At 45.4% G+C, this 5,467-nt stretch overlaps 1 long non-coding RNA gene across 1 annotated transcript; it reads right to left on the reverse strand.

Annotated features, from left to right (window-relative positions):
- Positions 1–480: 480 nt before the first annotated feature.
- Positions 481–926, reverse strand: LOC109943715 (uncharacterized). Its single transcript, XR_002266795.1, has 2 exons — positions 886–926; positions 481–799 (listed from the first exon to the last, which is right to left on the reverse strand). It is a non-coding gene; the product is annotated as an uncharacterized lncRNA (long non-coding RNA).
- Positions 927–5,467: the final 4,541 nt, after the last annotated feature.

Genomic DNA, 5,467 nt, shown 5'->3' on the forward strand with positions numbered 1-5,467 from the left:
TTTAACTACTTATTAACAACAATTTACGCACGACAACTACCACATCAACTGATTCCTTTATTTGGAACATCGCCTGCCTAGCGTACCACTAGTACCCCGCATTTTGACTCGACTTATAAACATGGAGTAAGCGATGACTACTTCAGCATGTCACCACCTCTCTAAATCAAGTAAAGACAAATTCCACCTACAACGACCGAACATTCCTATCGAGCACACCTTGTATTTTCCTGTCTCGCATACAACCATGGGGCGGCGTGCACTCGAGACATTTCCGTTTAATTTAACGCCATCACTACTACCACGCATCTCAGCACACACTCACCTACGTGCACTAATTAAATCCTCGCATCCCATGTATTTCCAATTTACTCACCACGTTAGACAACACAACATGTTTTCTTACCTAACCGTGAAGGCAACCTTGCTACGGCATATAACCCAACCATTTTTATACCCACACACATTCCAACACCAATGTACACCACATCGACCAAAATATACTTATACAAACTACAAATTGCACACATCAAACAACACATCGCATAAATTCCTATCGAAATATAAAAACATCCGAGTTCTTTTCTACTTCTTTTTCTTTCGCCACGAACTTCAATCCATACCAATACATTTTATTACACATATACACACATGCACAACATCGACCAAGCTTAAACAGATTAATCCACAAAATACCAAGTGAACAACCTGGACGAATCGAGGCTAGTCACATGGGCTGTCCACAAGGCTTGGCGTTTCGTCGAATGAGCCAAGCGCGAAGCGCGGCGTCGACCACTAGCTGCGATAACACAAAAACATTGTTGACGACAGTTCCTTGAACATCATAAACGCCGGAAAAAACAGCGAGGACAACGGGGTTCTCACCGAGGGTCGACGGCATCACGGACGGGGCTGCGCACAACACATTCCATATGTTTGGTTACCCGTACCATCTCGTCTTGAACCACCGTATGCGTTAACTCTATCTGAGCTCTTGTTTGGTTTCCTGCACAAAGGAGACGCAGACTGTATGAGCGGATGCAAAACAAGCCATTTTATAGCTATTTGGCTGCATCCACTCGTACGCAGAAAATTGCCGTATCGGTTCAGCCAGGGCCACCCGAGCCTGCGCGTTTAGATACATGCATCCAATCAGGCGAATTATTTCTCACGGGTATTCCGTCGAACAGCCAAGGGGCATTGAAGAGCACAGCAAGGGCGCTCAGCTATGGGATGGAAGCAGGGGCGCCATGGAGGATGCTGCCGCTGCTTGGTGTTTTGGAGGGTGGGCTGCTGTGCGCCATGGAAGTTGCAAAGGGGAACTCGACGGGGTGGCTAGGACAGCAGGCATGGTGTTGTGTTGCGCGTTGCTGGCTGCTGGCCGGAAAGCAGGGCATGGGCCACAGGCGACGGCGGCCTCACCTGCTCGAGCTTGGATCAGAGGGTGTGCCGCACCATGGCTGGAACAAAGGGGAGGACGGGCGCCGTGCACAGGGATGGATGGCGGGCGCGCTGGGCACGTCACAAAGGTGCGACGGAGAAGCTCGACGCCATGGGGAGGAGATAGCAGGGGCGCTGGTCTGGAGATGGGACCTCGCTGGATTTTTTTGGGCAGGGAGCGGGGAAACAGGGAGCTCGGCCATGGCGCTGCTGGGGGATGGGTGCCGCTGGAGAGGGGACCCGGCGTAGGGAGCTCGACGTCCGAGCAGAGGGGACCTGCAGACCGGGCTTGCAGAGCTCAACTGGGTGCGGCGTTGAGGAGCAGTGGCTGGAGCAGAAGGGAAGGCGCTCAAGGAGAGGAGCCATGGACGGCCCTGGAGCTGAAGCGTCGCGCCATGGGAGGAAGAGCTCCTGCTGGCTCGCTGCATCGATGGGGCGAGTGGAGGGAGACGCAGGGAGCGTGCGTCGGCTGAAGGAGAAGAGGAAAATGGTTGTGGCGGCTGTGGTTTTTCCAGGGGTGGGAGTGCAAAAATGCCTCCACTTGCAAGGGGATGGCTCCTAGTTATAGGGAGGCACTAGGGCTAGGGTTTTCTTAGTGGGCTGGGCCGGGCTGGAATGGGCTTGGCCCAAAACATTAAATCGGGTCGCGCTAATTTATTTTCCCGAATAAAAATGTTCCCGCGGAATTCGTTTCTACAGATAATAGAGCGAATTAGAGTTTCGGCGAACGGATGATTGAGCGATTAATTCGACCGAGAGTTTGATTTGAATTTTGCTCGGAAATAATTCCCTGCGCGTGATTTGAAAATAAATCGTCCTGAGATTTGATCGGTTTTGGATTTTTAGTCGGAGAAGGCGAATCGTGATATTTTAAAATTGCGGTCGATACGGGGTTTTGAATTCGGTTCGGACATGAGATATTTAGTCTAAGTCGAGTAAGAATTAATTAGAGGACGACGTACTGAGTATTCCGTGTGAGAGTACGGACTCGGATAAATTAGTCGGGCATCGATCGAGGTTCGAGGAATTAGACTCGGGCTTAGATCAAATAACAGCCGTCGAGAGTTTGATTAAATGAGCTTCAGATGAGTTTTATAATTCGAGAATGATTTCGGAGTTTGCATTCGTTCCGAAAATTAAAAGTTTTAACCGGCTCCAAAATTGGTTGTTTCTCGCGATCGATTAACTCCGAATTCGGTGAACTTCCATGAGAAAGCCTGATAGACAGAGATAGACACGATCGAGAAATAGAAATTTTCACTGAGCATTCGCGTTAGGGACAAATCTCCCGACATAACACGAAACTGACACCTGGGGTGTCACACAAGCATCTCCACCAACTCAAAATGAGGATGAGGCTCAAGTTGATGAAGAAGAAGATCAAAGAGATGAGCCACCTCAAGATGACGACATTAATCAAGGGGGAGATGCAAATGATCAAGATAAGGAGGATGAGGAACCAAGACCGCCACACCCAAGAGTCCACCAAGCAATCCAACGAGATCACCCCGTCGACACCATCCTCGGCGACATTCATAAGGGGGTAACCACTAGATCTCGTGTTGCACATTTTTGTGAGCATTACTCTTTTGTTTCCTCTATTGAGCCACACAAGGTAGAGGAAGCACTTCAAGATTCGGATTGGGTGGTGGCGATGCAAGAGGAGCTCAACAACTTCACTAGGAATGAGGTATGACATTTAGTTCCACGTCCTAACCAAAATGTTGTAGGAACCAAGTGGGTTTTCCGCAACAAGCAAGACGAGCATGGTGTGGTGACAAGGAACAAAGCCCGACTTGTGGCCAAGGGGTATTCACAAGTTGAAGGTTTGGATTTCGGTGAAACCTATGCACCCGTAGCTAGGCTTGAGTCAATTCGTATATTATTAGCCTATGCTACTTACCATGGCTTTAAGCTTTATCAAATGGACGTGAAAAGTGCCTTCCTCAATGGACCAATCAAGGAAGAGGTCTATGTTGAGCAACCTCCCGGCTTTGAAGACAGTGAGTATCCTAACCATGTTTATAGGCTCTCTAAGGCGCTTTATGGGCTCAAGCAAGCCCCAAGAGCATGGTATGAATGCCTAAGAGACTTCCTTATAGATAATGGCTTCAAAGTCGGAAAGGCCGATCCTACTCTATTCACTAAAACTCTTGACAATGATTTGTTTGTATGCCAAATTTATGTTGATGATATTATATTTGGGTCTACTAACGAATCTACATGTGAAGAATTTAGTAGGATCATGACACAAAAATTCGAGATGTCTATGATGGGGGAGTTGAAGTATTTATTAGGATTTCAAGTGAAGCAACTCCAACAGGGCACCTTCATTAGCCAAACGAAGTACATTCAAGACATTCTTGCAAAGTTTGGGATGAAGGATGCCAAGCCCATCAAAACACCCATGGGAACCAATGGGCATCTCGACCTCGACATGGGAGGTAAATCCGTAGATCAAAAGGTATACCGGTCGATGATAGGATCTTTACTTTACTTATGTGCATCTCGACCGGATATAATGCTTTCCGTATGCATGTGTGCAAGATTCCGAGCCGACCCTAAGGAAGCTCACCTTACGGTCGTAAAACGAATCTTGAGATATTTGGTTCATACTCCTAAGTTTGGGCTTTGGTATCCTAGGGGATCCACAGTCGATTTAATTGGTTATTCGGATGCCGATTGGGCGGGGTGTAAGATTAATAGAAAGAGCACATCGGGGACTTGCCAGTTCTTGGGAAGATCCTTGGTGTCTTGGGCTTCAAAGAAGCAAAATTTGGTAGCTCTTTCTACCGCCGAAGCCGAGTATATTGCCGCAGGCCATTGTTGCGCGCAATTGCTTTGGATGAGGCAAACCCTTAGGGACTATGGTTACAAATTAACCAAAGTTCCTCTTCTATGTGATAATGAGAGTGCAATCCGCATGGTGGATAATCCGGTTGAACATAGCCGCACTAAACACATACCCATTCAGTATCATTTTCTAAGGGATCACCAACAAAAGGGAGATATCGATATTGCATATATTAACACTAAAGATCAATTAGCCGATATCTTTACCAAGCCACTTGATGAACAAACCTTTAACAAACTTAGGCATGAACTAAATATTCTTGATTCTAGGAATTTCTTTTGATATCTTGCATACATAGCTCATAAATATACCTTTGATCATGTCTCTTTCATGTACTATGACTAATGTGTTTTCAAGTATATTTCAAACCAAGTCATAGGTATATTGAAAGGAAATTGGAGTCTTCGGCGAAGACAAAGGCTTCCACTCCACTTTACTCATCCTTCGCCGTCGCTCCGAGCAACTCTCCATCTCTGGTATAATCTTCACTCATATTTTGTTTGCCAAAGGGAGAGAAAGTAGTTATAAGGGCTTACATTTCACTCAAGTATCCGTTTTTGGCGATTCATGCCAAAGGGGGAGAAAGTATTAGCCCAAAGCAAAAGGACCGCACCACCACCTATTTTCAAAATTTCAAGCTGGATAAATTTTTCAATTGATATAGTGTTTTCAAATTAGTATCCTATTGTGTTCAAAAGGGGGATAAAGTAGCACTTTCAAAATGGATATCTTAAAACCCTCTTGAACACTAAGAGGAGGATTTTATATAGGGGGAGTTTGTGTTTAAGTCAAAGGAAAAGCATTTGAAAAAGGGGGAGAAAATTTCAAATCTTAGAAATGCTTCTCAAAATCTTATTCATTCACCTTTGACTATTTGCAAAAGAACTTTGAAAAGGATTTACAAAAGAATTTGCAAAAACAAAACATGTGGTGCAAGCGTGGTCCAAAATGATTAAATAAGAAAGAAACAATCCATGCATATCTTATGAATTTATATTGGCTCAATTCTAAGTAACCTTTGCACTTACATTATGCAAACTAGTTCAATTATGCACTTCCATACTTACTTTGGTTTGTGTTGGCATCAATCACCAAAAAGGGGGAGATTGTAAGGGAATTAGGCTTACACCTATTTCCTAATTGATTTTTGGTGGTTGAATTGCCCAACACAAA

The sequence above is a fragment of the Zea mays genome, chromosome 1 (assembly GCF_902167145.1).
Source record: "Zea mays cultivar B73 chromosome 1, Zm-B73-REFERENCE-NAM-5.0, whole genome shotgun sequence".
NCBI lineage: Eukaryota > Viridiplantae > Streptophyta > Magnoliopsida > Poales > Poaceae > Zea > Zea mays.